Here is a 20,657-nt window from a genome sequence, read left to right on the forward strand (position 1 = left end):
CAGGAGGTAATTTCCCTCCTAGACAAAAAGGCAATAGAACACGTTCCTACCAACCAACAAAATATGGGGGTCTACTCCCTATATTTTCTCATACCAAAAAGGGACGGGACTCTACGGCCCATCCTAGACCTTCGGCCCCTAAACAAATACATACACTCAGACCATTTTCATATGGGGACGCTTCAGCAGGTACTTCCGCTGCTTTCCCAAAACGACTTCCTCACGACTTTGGACCTAAAAGACGCTTATTTCCACATTCCAGTGCACAACGCTCACAGGAAGTACCTCAGATTTGTAGTGGACGGCCAACACTACCAATTCAAAGTGCTCCCGTTCGGAGTCGCAACCGCACCACGAGTATTCACCAAGTGCCTAGCAGTGGTGGCAGCACATCTGCGAAGACCACACATTCATGTCTTCCCATACCTAGACGACTGGTTGATAAAAGCCAGTTCATACAATCAGTGTGTACAACACACACACACCACGATCCAGCTACTTCACCAGCTAGGCTTCACGGTAAACCACAAAAAGTCCCATCTACAACCATCCCACATAAAACAATATCTAGGTGCCACTATAGACACCTCAAAAGCGCTCGCCTACCCCAATCCTGCCAGGATTGCAAGCATTCATGCTCTACGCGCAAAATTCATAGCACAACACTCCCTTCCAGCTCGGGTGTTCATGCAACTAATAGGGATGATGGCCTCTTGCATCTTCATAGTACCTCACGCAAGACTCCAGATGCGCCCTCTCCAAGAGTGCTTAGCGCACCAATGGAACCAGGCCCTGGGTCAATTAACAGATCTGGTGTTGGTAGACGGTCGTACCCATTGCTCTCTGCAGTGGTGGACCACCACAAACCTTTCCAAAGGTCGACCGTTCCTGGACCCGGTTCCCCAGATAGTACTAACAACAGACGCATCGCTCTCCGGCTGGGGAGCTCATCTATTACATCTCACCATGCAAGGCAAATGGACACCTCAACAGAAGCTACTCCATATCAACCATCTGGAATTACTAGCAATCTTCCTAGCCCTAAAATCTTTTCAAACAAAGATTTCAGGCAAGGCAGTCCTAATCCGCACAGACAACATGACAGCCATGTATCATATTAAAAAACAAGGCAGCACACACTCTCCACAGCTCTCTCAATTAGCACAGAGCATATGGAGATGGGCCATACCCCAGAAAAGTTTTTCTCCTAGCCCAACATGTCCCAGGAGTCTAAAACACTATGGCAGATCTACTCAGCAGACAAACACAACAACTCCACGAGTGGGAACTTCACCCGCAAGTTCTTCACCCGTACTTTCAAATGTGGGGGCATCCACAGATAGACCTCTTCGCCACCCACGAAAACAAAAAATGCCCAAGCTTCGCCGCCAGATACCCAAACCCATTGTCCAAATGCAATGCGATATGGATGAACTGGTCAGGCAGATTTGCGTATGCTTTTCCGCCTCTCCCACTCCTTCCACTAGTGGTGCGCAAACTACAACAGCACTCCCTCATACTAATATTAGTAGCGCCAACTTGGGCCAGACAACCGTGGTACACCACACTGCTGGAACTATCGGTAGTACCGCATCAAAAATTACACCTCTCGCCACACCTCTTAACCCAGAACCATGGAGAGCTCAGACACCCGGACCCAGCTCAGCTCAACCTTGCGATCTGGCTCCTGAAATCCTAGAATTCGGGTACCTAAATCTTCCCCCTGACTGTATGAACGTCATCAAAGAAGCTAGGCGCCCTACCACTAGAGCGTGCTACGCCGCCAAGTGGAAACGTTTTGTTGTCTATTGTCATAACAACACCATCGATCCCCTAGATGTGTCCATTCAACACATCATAGGCTACTTACTCCACCTACAAAGGTGCAATCTAGCCTATACGTCCATTCGACTACACCTCGCAGCCATAGCAGCTTACATACAAAACAGGCAACATCTCTCACTCTTTAGAGTACCTGCCATTAAAGCCTTCATGGAAGGCCTTAAAAGAATAATTCCCCCCAGAGTGCCACCCTCACCTGTGTGGAATCTAAATATCGTTCTCACCAGACTAATGGGACCTCCTTTTGAACTACTGCACAAATGTGAAATTCAATTCTTAACATGGAAAACCGCTTTTCTTGTAGCCATCACTTCCCTCAGAAGGGTCAGTGAGATACAAGCACTTACTATTCAAGAACTTTTCTACAAATGCCCCATAATAAGGTGGTTCTCCGTACCAACCCAAAATTCCTCCCCAAAGTCATTTCTCCATTTCACCTAAACCAATCTGTAGAACTACCAGTATTTTTCTCGCAACCACAGACCATTGCAGAAAGAGCTCTTCACACACTAGATGTCAAACAAGCCTTACTCTACTACATCGAGAGAACACAAACTTTCCGTAAGACCAAACAACTGTTTGTCTCTTTCTCTCCACCACACAAAGGCAACCCCATCTCCAAATCAGGGATAGCTAGGTGGATTGCCAAATGCATTCAAATTTGCTACCACAAAGCAAAACGATTGCTATCCGTTCCCCCTAAAGCCCATTCTACACGTAAAATAGGGGCTTCAATGGCTTTTTTAGGAAACATCCCATTAGATGATATCTGCAAAGCAGCTACATGGTCAACACCGCACACTTTCACTAAACACTATTGTGTAGATGTGCAAACTAAGCAACAAGCTAGTGTGGGCCAGGCTGTACTCAAAACATTATTTCAAACCACTGCAACAGATACCGGTGGTCGCCGCTAAGGATGGGTACTGCTTTATAATCTATGCACAAGTGTGTAATCTGCAGCTCATATGCCTCGAACGGAATATTCTACTTACCAGAATGCATCTGTTCTTGGCATGTAGAGCTGCAGATCTACACACGCCTCCCCGGCTACCTGTATCTGTTCCAGTTTATCTTATTTAGATAACACACACATGGTTCTCTTCACTGTTATTACTACGCTCCATCTTTCCCTACTGGCGAGAAACAATCTGAGGATGGAGCCGAAGCCCATGCGCAATATGATCCAAGGGAGGAGTCACCTACCTCGTGACTTCCAAAAACTTTCCAAGAGGAAAAACAAACTGAAAACATCCGGGCCCAACACCAGATGGCGATCTATGCACAAGTGTGTAGATCTGCAGCTCTACATGCCAAGAACAGATGCATACTGGTAAGTAGCATATTCCTTATTCAACAAGGGGCAGAGGAAGGGTCTTTATAAGTATGATGAGATTTGTATGCCGTGGTTATCCTCAACCATTAGTGAAAGGGAGGGTGACTATAGGCCCAGAAATGCCCACTATTTCTGCAACAATTGCCAAAGGTAGAACAGTGTGTGGTATCTTCATGTCTTTTTCATGCATTCTCTCTTTAGTTATATGTCCTCTGCTACTCAGCCATTGTGACTGTGAGGTAATAGAATGCTGATATATGCATGGTTTGAGTGAGTGCCAGTTGGAATGCATGGGTAAGGCTGCTGCTCCCGATGGGAATTCCTGCTTTTCTACTACCATCTTCTACCTGTAACCTGAGACTACTAACTTGAGAATAAACCCCATGCTATTTCATCTATTCTACTGGCTACCCTGCATCTTCATTGACCAATAGGACGACGATCTGAAAGAACAAAGCAGAAATAAAAGGCTTCTGCAGGAACATGAGAGGAAAGGAGTTTAAACTGAAGAGTGCCTGAATCTATACAAGAAACCCAATTCCAGAACTGAACTTATACAAGTGCAACCTGAAGGCATTAAAACTCCCTAAAGGCCCCACCTATGTCTGACAGCCTGCAGTTTGGGGCGTTTAACCGTATTTCATCTATTTTATCAACAAGCAAAGCAGACTCTTTGTGGACTTTTTTACCAACAATAGTGAAGTTGGCCTGTGCAGAACCTCATTTTTACCTATACATGAGGAATGTAACTGACAGCCATGCTGGTGAAAGTAATACAGGGATGTGTCAAGTGATTGATGAGAACTGGCAGTGAGCAATTGGCAGCACTTTATTGATCTGGCATATCGGTGATGTCACAGGTGACGACCTGCTTCATTTGCCAAGTAGATGTTTCATCCTAACTCTGAGACAGCAAGAAATCCCAGGCGGTGAGTAAATTTTGGCCCTTACCCCAAAATTGGATACTGTTGGTAGCGCAAGGGTTGTTGTGGCATTTGAGAAAGGGCAAATGGGCTGCTGTGCGCTTCTCCCAAGGCGTGTGTAAAGTGCAGCGGAAGTCAAAGGAGTCCCAAGGCGCTGTGAAACCACAAGCGTAGAAGCCACGTTTGGTGGGAGCCATCATATCGGCATTATTTAGCATTTTGCTGAGGAACGTGAACGGCATCCGTAGATTGCTGCATAAAGCTTGTGCAATACGGAGGCAGTATGGTATGGCTGCACGTGTTGGCATTGGGCAACAGTATGTATCATGACCCTGCTGCGTCGTATTCCTGGCCTGCAACCATGTCTTCAGCTCATTCTACTGACCCGATGCTAGATGAAAAATGCGGGAAAGAATCAATCTGGCATGTAGCCCATGCCTTGTACGAAGTATTTTCTGCACGTTTTCCTGACTGAACCATTTGGGTAAGGGGTATTGGAACTGCGCTGAGGGACACAGAGCAACGTCCAGGCGTGTGGAGAATCACTTTTCTGCGTTTACTGTTTGAACAGAAATGTATACAAAATAGGATTAAGTCACCTCAGTGGTTTCTGCTGAAGGATTCTTTTATTTGCATATTTACAAATGTAGTTTTATGAACTTCTTCGAGTGAGGAGTCTGGGGACTTTTAGTGTCATCATTTTAATTCCTTATTAGTATATTTTTGAGTGCTGTTCTTGATTTTCTGCCTATTTATTTATGCCATGCTGAATTTGTGTTTGTATACCATTGTTAATTTTCTAGCCCATAATGTTTCATTTCTACAATGCTTATTTTACTGCTGTTGACTATATTCTATAATCGTTGGCATTTGCCGCATGTGTAGATTTTTACAATCCGTATCTGTTTGATTATTTGATTAGTCAACTGTGTTCTGTTTGTATGTCAGGCAGTATGCAGTGTGAGTGTTGCACCTTAAGCAAATGTTACTTTTGTTGCTTGCTGTGGGGGTTATGTTTTTCACCCAAATGTTGATTACTATTACTTGTGTTAGGGCATGTTTATTGCATCTCAAACAATTATTTCAGTTAATTGTGATGGGACAGGGAAGCTGCAACCCAAACTGTACTTATATTTATTGGTGATGGGGCATTTAGGTTGCTCCCAAACCCTACATAATGTTGTTGGTTATGGGCAAGTGTTTTGCGCTCAAACCATACTTGTACTGGGGCATGTGTGTTTACACCCAGACATTACTTACTGTTGCTATTGATAGGGCACGTTGTTACACCCAAACCATACTTGCTTTTACTTGTACGGGGATGTTTATTTCGACCCAGACATGTCTTACTATTGCTGCTGATGGGGCACCTTTTTTGCTCCCACACTGTACTTACATTTATGTTGTTAGTGATAGGCATTTACGTTGCGCCTAAACCCTACTTAAATTTACATGTGTAACATCATTTGTACTTATGCCGTAATGTTACATTGTGAAAGGCTGGTGAGTAGCTTCCCGAGCAATATTACATTACAACTTCTTAATAGTACTGGTGATGGTACATTTTCTCGCTCGGTAACCTTTTGCTTTGGGCATATGTTTTGTACTTTCTTAGATCCTTCTTGTGTGGTGGTTGATTGGGCAGATGTATAGCAACCAATGGGGCACACATTGTGCACCTTTGTGCTATGTTGTAGATTCAGTGACTTTAGTGTGAGGTGTCACTTTTGTTGCTCTATATTCTATTGCTGAGGTGGAAGAGTGTGGGTGTTTCTCCTGAGTGATGCATGTATATGTCATTCTCGACCTTGTATCATTATTTCCTTCCCTGGTCAGTTTTTTTTAATGTATTGTATGATTGAATTTTTACTTGCACCATATTTCTTCTTTTTATGATGAGTAATACTATCTTTTGTATTCAAATTTTTTTTTTTACTCCCATGTTTTGTGATCATCTCATGGGCGTTATGCATTCTTTTTTTTTTTTTACCAGGATCCATATTTTCATTTTTTTCCATAAAGAAGGGAGGTGTGTGATATCATCATGTCTTCTTAGTTATATGTCCCCTGCTGTTCAGCCAGTGTGACTGTGAGGTAATAGAATGCTGATGTGTGTATGGCTTGAGTGAGTGTCAGTTGGAATGCGTGGGCTGAGCAGCAGGTATGCTGCTCCCGGAGGGGCTTCCCTGCTACCATCTACCATCTTCTACGTGTAACCTAATACTACTAATTTGAGAATAAACCTTATTCTGTTTCACCTATACTACTGGCTACCCTGCATCTTCATTTAGCACACAGGGGTTTCTTAAACTCCCCATCGCTCTGTGCTTCTATAATTACCAGGATACAAGACTCATCAAGTGATGTGCGGCTAGAGGAGAGGAAAGATAAATAACATTCCGAATACATTATAATGTATTCGGAATGGGCAAATACAACCTCTCCAACTAGTGCTTAGGATTAACAGCTCACTGCTAGAATAAACAAAAGTCACAATAAAATAGTAAGAATCCGATAGAGACTTCTATCTGCAGATTTCTCACCTTTGAATTTCTCAGGCATCAGCCTGGATCCAGAAACTTTTGCTGACCAATACCCCTTGCGTGCGACGTCAGGTGGCTCCAATCGGTTCCGTGTGACGTCGGCGTCGTTAGCGTCCATTATGACGTTGCAGTGCATATAAAGGTGACACCTGGGTGCGCGGACGTCAGTTCTTTTCTTACCACGCCAGTTAAGTGCCGATCCAGGAAGAGCTACCCCTCTGCCGCTTTTTAACAGGTTTTTTCTCGACTCTCAAGCCGGGAGGGACTTGTTCCTGCATGATGTCGGTCACTGATCCCCATCGCGTATGTCTTTGGTGTCTCGAGCGCAACCACGATACGAAGTCATGTTCGGAATGTCGGGCAATGGCTCCGAAGACCCTGAGAAAGCGGGCAATGAAGTTATTCGTGGCCCGGCAGTCGACACCGTCCAGCGAGACTCCGAGGAGGTCACGGTCCCGATTGAAGAAGAGGAGGTCGCTGGACGGCTCCTGGAGTTCTAGGTCCTCTTCCTCCCATCGTGGTTCTTGGGACACTTGGGGAAGAGGCAAAAGAAGCCCAAGCGGACTTTATCTTCACCTCAACTGGCATCCGTCGTCGAGAGAGATAATGAGCACCGACGCTCTAGGCACGGTTCCGTGGAGCCGTAGCCAGAGTCAACTTCGTGTCTCCCCCTTTCTGAGAGCCGAAGCGACTCCCGCTCAAATAAGCGTTTTACAAGGACATGCGTTGCGTATTTGAGCGTAACGGCCCAGCTGGTAACCTCTCTGGCCCCGCGGGGTCGGAAGGGGTTCCATTGGGTTTGACGCCGTCGGTGCCGGTGAGGCCTCGGGATCCGATCCTGGATCCGGTTCGAGGTCAACTGCGACCTTCCCCGCTGTTGGATCTGAAGTTGGTGCCTGCGATGTCGACAGAACCCAGAGGTTCTATGTTGTTGCCTGAGCACTTTGAGGTTGTGCTAGGCTCAGGAGAGGATTGGGAGGGGTATGGGGACCCTCTTAAAACCTAGGAAGTCTCTGAGGAGAATTTGGACTGGTATGGGTAACTTGGGGAGGCCAGTGGACTGGATACTTCCCCAGATACTGGCATGCGCGCTCTCTGCCAACAGTGGCTACGGAGGAGGGGGCATCCTATGCCATGGTGGTTAAGAGGGCAGCCGAGATCCTTGGATTGGAGCTGCCCTCGGTGCAGGTCAGGACTAATCTCCTGACTGAGATGCTTCAACCTGGGGCTTCTACTTCCGAACTCCTATTGCCCTTTGATGAGGCACTTACAGACGTACTTCTAGGAACATGGTCCAAACCTAGCACAGGGGCTCCTGTGAATAGGACGAATGAATGCCGCCATCACCCAGCTCTGGGTGACCCAAAGTTCCTCAGCCAACACCCCACCCCTAAGAGTTTGGTGGTGTAGGCCTCTAAGTCCCAAGGCGCATTCCCTTCCGCCCCTCCGGATTGGATTCATTCGGGAAGAAGTAGTTTTCATCTTCCAGCCTGGAATTGCGGTCGGTAAATAGTGCATGCTTATGGGGCAGTTTCTCCCATTCCCTTTGGGAAACGGTCGCGCAAGTGCTGCCACAAGTCCCGGTGGAAAGCTGGGATGTGCTCTCCCAAGCTGTCAAGGATGGGAGAGATGCAGCAAAATTCACCATACGGTGTGGCCTAGATACGACCGATTTGCTGGGCAGATCAATTTCAACGACGGTGGCCTCGAGGCGTCCCGTCTGGCTTCGAACAACTGGCTTCTCGGGTGATGTCCACGCCAATTTGATGGACATTCCCTTTGATAGAAGTCTGTAACGTTATTCTGGCGGCCAGCCGACCTTCCACTGCGTCTGTATACACCTGCCATTGCCAGAAATTTGGTTTATACTGTACAGAAAAGTCCATTGACTGTCTTTCTGCTTCCCTTCCTACTGATTTTTATGCATTCTAACCCTTGCCCAGCAGGGCTCTGCCTTGGGAACTCTCAAGGGTTACCTTTCTGCTCTGTCTGCTTTTTTAGCGGCTGCCAGACCAGCTCTCTCTCTTTAAATCTCCTTTTGTAAATAGATTTTTAAAAGGGCTGGCACACTTATTTACACCCACGCCATTTGTTATACCACAGTGTGACCTTAATTTGGTCCTTACCTATCTGATGTGTGCTCTCTTTGAGTCTTTGCACAATTGTCCCTTCCGGCTGTTGACGATCAAAACAGCCTTCCTAGTGGCGATTACTTCTGCCTGGAGGGTGAGTGAGTTGCAGGCGTTATCTTGTTCGCCTCCTTATCTTATGTCCTTTCCAGACAAGGTGGTGCTTTGCACCAGGGCATCCTTTTTCCCAAAGGTTGTGACCCCATTCCATCTGGGTCAGTCCATCACTTTACCCACTTTCTTTGCTCTCCTGCATCCCTCTAAGGAAGAGGAGCATCTCCACTGACTGAACCCAAAAATAGCATTGTCGTTCTACCTTGACCGCACAAAAGAGTTCCGGGTGGATGACTAATTCTTTGTGGGGTATGTGGGAGCAAAGAAGGGAAGGGCAGTGCAGAAAAGGACCATCTCTTGCTGGGTCGTTCTTCATCAAGATCTGTTATGCCTTGGCAAAGAAGCAGCTCCCTGAGGGATTAAGGGCCCGTTCCAGCAGGGGAAAGCCTGGGAATGCAGCCTTGGCTCAGGGTGTCCCAGTCCAAGACATCTGTCTGGCAGCGACGTGGGCTTCTTTGCACACGTTCGCAAAACATTACTGCCTTGATAGTCACGTGCGCAGGGACTGACATTTTGCCTGTTCAGTCCTGCAATACTTATTAGTCTAGGATGTGAGTACGCAACCCACCACCGGGATGGTATGGCTCTGGTATCTGATTCAAAGGTCAGGAATCTGCAGCTAGAAGCCTCTATCAGATGAATAAGTTACTTACCTTCGGTAAGGCATTATCTGGTAGAGACTATAGTGGCTGATTCCTTACTGGCCCACCCATGCCTCCCTGCTTTGCGGACTGATATTGTAGGACTAGGGTTGTTCCTCCCCCCCCACCCCCCCCCCTCTTTCAGGGCCCTAGTTTTACACCCGACTACGTCAGTTACTTTGTGGCTCTGCTCTTCTGGCGTGGAAAACAAAAAAAGTACTGACGTCCGCGCTTGGGTGGCACCTATATGGGCATGCGACGTCATAACCGATGCAGAAAACGTCATGCGAAGCCGAATGGAGCCACCCAACGTCGCGCGCAAGGGGTATTGCTCAGCAAAAGTTTTCGGATTCAGCCTGGCACCTGGCAAATTTAAAGGTAAGGAATCTGCAGCTAGATAGTCTCTACCAGATAATGTGTTATCGAAGGTAAGTAACTTGTTCTTCAGGGTTAGAGTTAATCAGTAATGAAAATGTCAAGAAAAACCCAATTGTCCGATATAGAGTAGATTTTTTGCACCTCAGTTCAACTTTCATGGAACAAAAAATGTGTTTAGGAAACAATTTGCCATACTGATCGACAGAATCGGAATTGGCTGACCTTACTATTTAATGTAGATTTACGAATTCCAGCATAATTCCACTTTTTCAATTGCACATGTAGATTTCGGACGTTTGTGGTTGTACTTTTAAGATAGGGACAGCACCCATACACTTGTGTGTTTGGGTGTTCCCATAGCATGGAAATGCATTTGGGCAATTGTAAAAGGGTTTCTTGAGTGGGAGGTACAAGGGGGGGGTTTCTCGACAGGGAAATTCATAATTTTCACACATTACAAATTTTCCACCGGATGGTAATTCTGCATGCATATTGTGCACTTTTAATATGTTGTGGGTTTCCAGCATTATTTCTGTATTTTTCAGTGAATTTAATGAAAGTCTGTAATTTGTTCAAGACTTGGAAGCGGTGACATGCAAGCACATTTTTTTATTCAAATATGGGACTAGTTGCATAAACAATAAAGTACCACTTTTAAAGTGTTAATAAAGGACCAACCCCGATTTCAATCTAGCCCTAACAGTACATTGGCCGTCATGGTTTCATTCTGCTTTGAAGACACCTAATAAGATTTTGGCTGTGGCCCAGTGGTAAATGCAGGGAGCAGGCTCGAGTCCAAATGGAGCATAATCTTTGAAACATAATTTCACCACTATCTAGTTATAACAATATCTAGTTTTAACAATACTTGGCCACGTAGGCGCACATTTTTCTTGGCCTGTGCCAAAGTGGTGAGGGGCTTTGAAGTTTTATTTCGAAGTTTGGCGCCATGGGTTTTCTTCAGAGGAAAATCAAGATATAAGACTTTCTGGTGGCAGATGATTTGGGTGTGGGCTGTCTGGTATGGCTGGAAATCACTTATACTAATGTTCTTGTTTACCTGGAGCTTACTCTCAAATCTGTGTTAAAGTGTTGAGTTTTAAATAGCATTCAGTGTATTTGAATGACATGTTCTTTCATTGGGGCTTCTTGACTTACTCATGCGTACTACCCCTCCTGGGGCATAGGCCATCAACCAGGCCTCTTCAGCCATCTCTGTCCTTGGCTTTTCTTTCAATCTGACTCCAGGTGTAACTCATCTCATTGCAGTCAGCCTCTCGGCCTCTGTGCCTGGTGTTTCTTGGCCCTTTTTTCATTTTTCTTTGAAGGTTCCAGGCCAGGGCTTGCCTGGTGGTGTTGGATGAGGGGGTTGTGAAGGGTGTGACCTAGTCAGCCCCAGTGCCTTTTCATGTTTTCTTCATGAGCAGAGCGTTGAAAAGTCTGCTGCCATAGGTTATTGTTGCAAATGGTGTTTGTCCAGCGGATTTGGAGGATTTTCCTCAGACAGGAGTTAATGAAGTTCTGGACTTTGGTGGTGGTCACTGTTGTCTTCCAAGTTTTTGCTCCATACAGAAGGACCGATTTTATGTTGGTGTTAAAAAGCTTTATCTCGGTTTGCAGTGTTGGGTCCCTGGAGCTACACATCTTCTTTAGCTGAATGAAGGCAGCCCTTGCTTTGCCACTTTTGTCTGTGATGTCCGCGTCTGTACTGCCCTGCTTGTCTACGACACTGCCTTTGTAGATGAAGACCTGCAAGAGTGACTGAGGAACTTGTTGTTACCCAACTAGTTCATACACTTTTTGCCAAACTCAAAATGACGAAAGGCTGAGTTGGACCTCTTTTCTTCAGAGGCTATGTGAGTTATAGGACAAGGTAACACCACATAACCAATATTCAAGAGTGTTTGCCTGGGTGTCAGTGCAAGTTCTTCCCACTGGTAAGTGTTGCCATACAATTGGTTGCCGCAAGCTAAACCATGATGGAGGAAAATGTGTACAGTAAGCTGCTGTGTGACCTTAGTCTACCATGTGTCTGTCAGGAACCCCCCATTCTTGCTCCAAGAAATTCCAGCAGAAGTGCCTCAAGATCTTCCAAAGCTCAGAAAAAAATCTGTTAAAATCTTCTGCCGATGTGAATTTCCCTCCTGATGCTTCTAGCAGAATTCCAAGGAAGTCCCATTGTTTATCTTCAGCTAAAACCTAACCTGAAATACAGAGATTGTAAAGACAGAAGAGGTGCAGGGCTCTGCCCACAGTGTCTGAGTTACAACCAGCTGAATCTTAATACTGTCCAGATGCAAAGGGCTAAAAGAAGGGTAGGAAGAGGAGGCAATTTAACATCTGGCGATACCCGACGTCAACGCACAGGCCCTTCACCTCCTTCCCATGCCCAAATAATCATGGATGAGAGTACTTGATGTCAAAACGCAGTTAATGAGGCAAGCATGGAAAAAGCATTTTTATTAAAAAAAAATGCTGGTCCTTCCTCAGTCTGATGAGCTATGCAAAGCCTCTTAGAAGAGTATAATTAAATGGAACATTGCATTTTTTAATTTAACCATTTTAATGCAGTGTTGATCACAACCTGAGATGGTTGGATTTCATTCTCAGATTAAATGTTAGCTAGTTCCACAGAAGGGGACCCATTTCCTCACAATATTTAGTGTCAACAGGAGAGCTACTATACAGCGTTGCTCATGGAAACATAAAGCTTTATTGAGCCACACGCTCACTGGTATTTTGTCATGCAAGCATTCAGACATTGTCCAGTGAAAAACTTATCTTGAAGATCATTAAGTTGTTTCACTTTCTGACTCCATAAGCCTGTTGAGGCATCTTGGTATCACAGTCTTGACCTAATTTCTGCAGTCCTCAAATTATTTCCATAGAAGTGTTTTGAACCTTTTGCAACCTTTTCATCGCGCTCTTGGGGAGACTATCAAAAAGAAACCTAGACTAGTCTAGCTTACAGATAACTCCTTAAATGCAAGACATGCTGCTGTCACATAATGGGGTTGGATATGTACAGTTTTGTGGTGACAGAAATGTCACAATGTAATGGAGTACCTTTAACCACCTCTTAAGGTGTTTCACTTAATATTTGATTTCAGCAGACTAAGATTGGATCCAAGCAACATGACCTCTGTCATAGTTCTCAAGTTATTAGAGATTGATTTAAAAATAATAATTAGGAGTGTTAGAAGAGCAGATGAACTCACATTTGTATATCTGGGTAATAATGGTAGGAGATGTGAAATGCAGAATAAAGTTTTATGCCGCATGTACATTTAGCACATTTGCTAAGTTTGGGAAACTATGCACATGGATGGAAAATGAACATTCGAAGAGGCAGGATTCTGAGTGGAGGAGGAACTCCTATGTCCATGGTGATGGTTAATTAGGAAGGAAAGCACAAAGTTGATTTCTAGTCATAGGAGATTTCACATTAAGAACCCTGCAAAGGAGTACTCTTGGTTCACAGTTGTCTGACATGAAAAATGCCTTTACTCCTCTGTGCACTGATGTGGGATCTCATTCTAGGATAGTCATTTGAAGTCAATTTACACATCAGTGCTAATAAAGTTTCTTTTTTTCAGGTTCCGTAAAAGCATCCCTGGACTCTGTTCTTTTCACCCTTTTTTCTCTCATATTATGACCTTGCATGCATCAGGCTGCTAGCGAGGCAATAACAAGACAGAAAAGTGCACTGGATTGGCAATAGAAGGGCAATGAACTGTCAAGGCGAACTTAAAAGAACTATCCACTGTGCACCACCTCAGAACACCTTCATGGATAGATATACGAAAAAGAGGCAAGGAAAAGAATGTCATTGTGCCCACCATTCTGCAGTGAAGAGCTAAGCCTTGAGAAGAAGTATGCTGGCAATGTGCGTCAAAAGGGGGTAATGGCTACATCGGGATAGATGAGCATAACATTTCTATAAAATCCAACTGTATCATTTTTGGCCTCTGGCGAAATTACTCGCCTAGTATATTTCATTCATTCTAAAAAAAAAAAAAACATGTGGAATCTGTCAATAAAATTTATGAAAGTATTGCTGTGCAAATAAAAGGAAAACACTGACTTGAGAATAACTTTTTTGTTCAAAGCATTTACTTAGTTAATATTTATAAACAATGATGAGTCCCAATACATAATTATTGTTACTGAAGTGTTTACAAAAATTAAATGAATGGGGTGTCCACAAATGACGGCTGATGAACCCTTCTTTGGCCAACAGTAAAGAATACGTCTAAAGGAACCAACACTGACTCATTATAGAACAACTGAAACAACTCCCAAATTAATTGAGTCCACCATTAGTTGTAAGGTCTAATCCCCAATGGGTTCTTTACTTTCTTTAAGATGAATGATGTTGGTCCTGAATGATAAAATTTGACGTGTTTCAGCTTCCAAATATGGCCTTCTCAGGACAATGCGGGATCAGAATCACCCAATCTACAGTTGGATACAATTAGAGTAAGGAGCTTTCAATTGAGTAAACTCTCAGGGTCACTGCGGGTTCCAAGGCCAATTGAAAAGAGAAAAGAGGGTAAGATTTCCCGACACCAAAAGGCATCCCTGCACGCGGTGCCCCGCGCCCCCTGTGCCCAATCCCGGGGTACCTACCTATCCTCCAACTACCCAACTTACCTCTCGAAGTGGTGGTGGCACCTGAATAATCCTCGTCCCCGAGCTTGCAGTCTTTTTCTAAACCGGAGATTTCCCATTGAAATCAATTGTGCGCCCGAAGGCTCAAAAGCACCCTGCACCCAGCCGCCCGAGTGGCCCTGGCAGTGCAACCTCTACACCTACCTACTTCCCCACTTGCCCTGAGTAAGTGACCTGGAGCCTAGCTCCCACAGCCGTGTGGCTTGCTAGTCAGAAGCCACCAACCAAGGTCCCCCTATCCCTCATAGGATAACATTGGGCCTAACTCTCTCTGCACCCGGCCACCCTGGAGTCGCTGAGGGTGAACCAACTGTACCTACCTGACACTGGGGGACCCCTGAGTCTATGCCCAGAACCTCAACTCTGTTAGTCGAGTACTTCCCTTTAAACCAATAACTCTATTTTCTTCATAGGGTAACATTGACTGGCTTTTTCCTGAAATTTCTTTTAAGTGTGGACTTTTCAAATCTTAAAATAGTCACCAAAAATCAGCCGAGTAACGAAAATGAAAATACTCACCTGCTCTTAGGTGAGCTCCCAGTGCTGGATCTTGATGCCCAGCACTGACTCTGAAAAATACTTACAACTGTACTTACCAGTAACCCTATTTTCTCCCATAGGAAATCATTGACTGTTTTTCTGTGAAATTTCTTCTGTCAATTTCTGCAATCTTTAAATATTCTTTAAAAATCGTATAGTATCTGAAAACGTAATTACTTACCTGTTTTGGATAAAGGTCCCAGTACTGAGTCTAGGTACCCAGTACTGGATCACAAAAGTAACGAGAACATACTGTACTTGCAACTTGAATTTTCTTCCATAGGGAATCATTGACTGTTTCCTTTGAAATATATTCTGTCAACTTTTAAAATAGCTAAATATTATTTAAAAATCATCACAGTAATTAAGTCGACTTTCATCACTTGATTCTAAGTACTGACCCAGGACTGAATCTAGGATCCAGTCCTGGAATTCCAAAAGTAATCCTAAAAGTAATCTGTTGCAAATAACTTGAAATTTCCATTGAGCTCAATGCATTGTTGTGTTTAAAATAATGTTGCCTATTGCAACCACTTGTAACTGTTTACAAAAGTCAATTGCATACTGCAAGAGTATTTATATAAAGCATCTCATTCTGAGAAAGTATATTTTAATGCCAAGTGTTGGTTCTAAAATAAAACAAGCATATATTTTTTATATAAAAACCATTGGCCTAGAGTTCAGTTATTGAGTGTGTGAGACCATTTGCTGACTGAGTGTGTACAACAAATGCTTTACACTGTCCTCTGATACTGCCTTACTGCTCGACCAAGCTACCACTTTAGAGAGTAAGGTTATATCTAACTTTAGCCTCTGTCAAACCCTTGGGGACTGTGGACTCTGTACACCCTGTACCTATTAAGGAACCGTATATACAGAGCCACTTTCTCACACCGGCAAAGCTGCGGGTTGTAGCGGATGTAAAAACTTGGTTTTTTGAGACACCTGAGTAGGCCGACGACTGGCTGGAGGGATGGCGAGAGGACCAAAGGCCACGAAGATCAAACAAGACACAACAACAGCGCCGGCTGAACACGGCATCGCAGGGCTCGAGAGACACAGGCTCCACCGAGGACTTAACGCAGGCGGAGACCGGACAATGAGGACAGAATGGGCACCCATGCTCCAGGTCTAGCAAGGAGAGAAGCCATCGTGGGGAACAATGCAAAGTCACAACAACGGGGAACTCTGCGGATCTGCACTAATGTTTTTGACCAGGTTTCATCTTGACGGTCCGTCCCCACGGGCGTCTTACCACCGACGCAATACTATCTATGATGAGACAGACTTTCCCGAACAGATATGTTATGTAACAGGTGGATGGCTCGGTGTGATCTCCGGACTACTCTTCCCCCCCTCACGCATGTACAAGTTATGGGTAATAAGCACTCTGCGAAGTTGGGTTGGCGGGTAGTTGTATGTCCGTTTTGCAGGGAGGAGGGTGGGGGACAGGGACCAGTTTGGGTTCATGTTTATTTTGTTAGCACGGGTACACCATACACTGATTGCATCTATACACAGTTTGTGCATACTTCCTGTATAGCATTGCTCCCCATGCACCATAGTCACCTTCACACCCTCTGACAAGAAGAGAAAACTTGACTGACCACATGCAGGTTTAACCCAAGATCGTCAATGGGCTAGGCCCCCCTTTCTCCATTATATCCTGGAATGTAAATTGCTTATGTGACAAGCTAAAGAGGGGGTTGGTGCTGCAGTACCTTAAACGACATGCTCCGGCCCTCATCCAAGAAACACACTTGACTGGATCGGCTTGTAAACTTTGGATAGATGGGGATTCAAAATGGCGACACACTCTGAATTCACCTCGGGTTCATAGGGGTGGGAATCTTGGTTCGGAAAACCTTCCCACTGACTATAACTAGGTCTTGGACGGACGATCAAGGGCATTTTGCAGCTATTGCTTGTCAGTGGGAGGAGCGTGCATACACTTTGGTGTCTGTATATATCCCACCTGCGCTGCAGACTCTAGCCCACCCAGCCCTTGGTAAATTCCTGCTTACACTCCCTCAAGGTGAACTGATCATAGTGGGTGACTTTAACGCCACGCTTGACAGGCTGCCGCCTAGGGAACACTGCAGGACCCACCTTCGTCTGGCCGAATTCCTCAACGTCTTTGGCTTGATAGACATGTGGCATTCACGCTTCCCTCAGGAACGACAATACACCTTCTACTCAGGTGCCCACAATAGTCTGTCTAGGATAGATTACATCCTTGCTCTATCAACCGGCTTGGAAGATGTGTCGGAGATCTTACACCTCCCCAGAAGTATTTCCGACCACTCCCTGATTATGTTAAAGAATACCTCTCGCCTCCAGGGGAGGCGACGCATGTTTCCCATACACCCCGGTTTCCTGAGAGACCCCACAATTTGTAAAGGCCTACACACTACTACAGGGCAATATTTCACAGAAAATGAGCATTCTATGACCTCCCCAACAACCCTGTTGGAGGCTTATAAGACAGTCCTGCGCGCCCAAGCAATATCCTTAATTACCTCTCATAAGCGGGACAAGGCAAAACAGGTGATGTCCCTTGAGCAGGCGGTACGGCGGGCCGAGGATGAGCACTCAACCGACCCCAGTGACGACACAACTCATAAGCTGAGCCTCGCAAATTAGGAATACAGGGACTACATGTGGGAGGAGGCCCAGGCCAGAGTAACCAAGGTACAGCACACTATGAAGTCAGCGATAAAGCTGGCAAACTTCTGGCCTGGCTGGACAAAAGGGAACGAGCTGGGCGCTGGGTGGCACAACTGAACTCAGTAGACGGGGTGGCGATTACAAACCCGCAAGAGACACTAAATGTGTTTGCACTTCACTATGAGACAAAATACACTCCCAAGGCTGAGACTATGCAGGAGGAGAATCTGGCATTCCTCAAAGATATACAGATGCCTAAACTTGCACCTTACGAGGTTCAAGCCTTGGAGACAGACTTGACACCTGACAAACTAACACAAGCCATTAATGGGCTCCAGTCGGGGAAAGCCCTGAGTCCCAACGGCATCCCCGTAGAACTCTACAAAAAGGAAGCTTGCAAACTTATGCCGCATTTACTCAAAATGTACGAAGCCAGTCTTGCGGTGGGACTCCTTCCCAGGGAACAGCGTATTGCAACAATTGCAGTAATTCCTTAACCCGGTAAACCCCCACAGGAGTGCTCCTCTTATCGTCCGATCTCACTGCTGAATGCAGAAGCCAAAATACTTGCTAAGGTACTGGCAGCTAGGCTCCAAACATACCTTACCCCTCTAGTACATCCCGACTAGTCGGGCTTCATGCCAGGCAGGAACACGTCACTTAATCTCAGACGTCTCCACAGTGTAATGGCCCGCATACCCACTATTCAGGAGGAGGCGGTCATACTCTCCTTGGATGCACGTATGGCTTTCGATCTCGTCGAATGGCCCTTTCTTTTCGGAATCCTTTGACACTTTGGACCCAAATTCTGTGCCTGGATCCAACTCCTATACACGCAGCCTCTGGCGCATGTGGTGGTCAATGGACGAGTCCCGGACGATTTTCAGCTAGGGACAAGACAGGGTTGTCCATTGTCTCCCCTCCTGTTTGCTCTTGTGCTGGAGCCGCTTGCGGCCTGTATTAGGAGGGACCCTTGGATACACGGGCTTAGATGGACGGAGGGGTGGGAGGATCGAATCTCCCTTCATGCCGATGACATCTTACTTTATATGGCATCCCCCAGACGATCAACAATTGTACTACTAGATATCTTTGCGTCCTATGGCAGAGTTTCGGGCTATACCATTAACTGGGCCAAATCGGTCCTTTACGTGCTGAGGGGCCCTCCTCCGCGGCTACCTTCGGGATGCCTGATACAGGTAGCGGACGAGGGGTTTAGGTATCTTGGAATATATATTACTTCCCAACCCGCACATTTCATTGAGAGGAACCTTTCAGAATCCTTGAAAAGACTGACAGGATGTGAAACACTGGCACTCTTTGCCCCTGACGCTTCTGGGTCGCGCAGCCCTGTTCAAAATGATGGCACTCCCCAGGTTTCTATATGCCTTGCAGAATACTCCATTCCCGGTTCCCCATTCTTACTTTAAAGCGATTGACGCAGCAGTAATCCACCTTCTCCGGGATGGGCTGCCGGCTCGAATAGCCATGCTCAAACTGGCACGGGGCTGGTATGATGGCAGGATTGCCCTACCCAATATCAGAACATACTATCGGGCCTCGCAGCTCATTGTGGTGAATCAGTGGTTACATGCCCCTCAAGACGAACCTGCCCTCGCATGGACATACATACTCTGGGTGCGTTCTGAGTGCACTCTACAATAGATCCTGTACAAGTACAATACTGGGGCCTACCACACATACAGTACTCATTTGGTTCACTGCGCTCTGAGCGCTGGGTTGGGAGGGGGTCTTAATGCAGCACATACCACTTTGGGACACCCGATGGTTAGGTAGGCTCAGAAATAGCAAAGGTTTCGACCGATGGGACCTCATAGGTATATCGAGGGTAAGGGAGGGGTTGTCTCATTTTCCCAGCTTCAGGAGACAAATGAGATGGCATCGTCAGAACACTACCGATACCTACAGATTAAACATGCGCTCTTGAAAGTTATTCCACCAGGCACTGATCTCCCCGAGTCCTCGCAACTTGAGGATAGACTGTTGACGGACCACATGACCAAAAAAGCCATCTCCCTGACGTATCGTAAAATTGTAAATAACCAGCGGGATCCCATGGCCGCCCTTCGTGAGAAATGGCAGGCTGAGCTGGGGGAACTGGACGACTCGGACTGGCAGGAGGCGCTAGCATCCCCGCGCAAAGTGGCAATACCCTCTAAATTGCAACTAGTACAACTCAAAATACTACACCGAACATATTGCACGAAAATAACACTACACAAAATGGGTAGAGCCGATAACCTGCTGTGTCTGAGGGGCTGCGGGACACCGGGTACCTTCTATCACACCTTGTGGGAATGTCCTAACATTATGCACTACTGGGAGGGCATAATGGATACAATCACACAGGTTTGTGGACCCACTGTTTCCCCGGACCCCAAGAGATGTCTCCTCTACATTTGTGAACCGACAGATCTTAACCATGCGGCTCAGGACTGGGCGACTTTGGATATGTTGCTGGCTAAACGCAACATTGCTCAACTCTGGAGAGCACAGGGCACCCCCACAAAGCGGCAGTGGTGTAGCGACATGGATAGTGCATTGGTGGCTGAAAAGGCGGAATGCCTTTAGAGGGAATATATGTACCCCACCCCCTGAAGAGTCTGACCCGGACCTGAGCGATTATTGGACACAGCCGTGGTTATTTCTGGGAGACCTGTCAATACTGTGTGTATACCAGGGGGGCAAATGTGAGATATGAACACTGCAAACTTAGAATGTAGTTGTATAGGTGATCGACACAGCTGTGTATTTGGTACAATATTTTAATTTCGGATTCCAGCAATCAGTACTACTCATTGTAAAAAACAATAAAAATGTTTTTAAAAAAAGAAGTCAATGTTGAGGACATC

The sequence above is a fragment of the Triturus cristatus genome, chromosome 2_1, assembly GCF_964204655.1.
Source record: "Triturus cristatus chromosome 2_1, aTriCri1.1, whole genome shotgun sequence".
In the NCBI taxonomy this organism is placed as follows: domain Eukaryota; kingdom Metazoa; phylum Chordata; class Amphibia; order Caudata; family Salamandridae; genus Triturus; species Triturus cristatus.